The sequence below is a fragment of the Mastomys coucha genome, unplaced genomic scaffold, assembly GCF_008632895.1.
Source record: "Mastomys coucha isolate ucsf_1 unplaced genomic scaffold, UCSF_Mcou_1 pScaffold14, whole genome shotgun sequence".
In the NCBI taxonomy this organism is placed as follows: Eukaryota; Metazoa; Chordata; class Mammalia; order Rodentia; family Muridae; genus Mastomys; species Mastomys coucha.
In genome coordinates, this window is record NW_022196896.1 from 134,237,174 (window position 1) to 134,237,433 (window position 260).

A 260-nucleotide genomic window follows, 5' to 3' on the forward strand; every position below is an offset into this window, starting at 1 on the left:
TACCTAGGAGGGGCCCCATCTGCTCAGCAGAGAAGAGGACGGGAGATGGAGGAAGAATTGTGGGAAGGGCTGACCAGGAGTGGGGACAGTGAACAGGATGTAAAATGAATAAAAAAAAAAAAAAAAAAAAAAAAAAAAAAACGGTAAAGAAGCTGAGAGACAGGCTTCCAGAAGCTGAGATTCTACAATAGCTTTCCCCATAAGTGCTCAAAAGCATCAGAGGAGGGTAGTGAAGCTCCTTGGAGAAGTCCCAGAGAGCC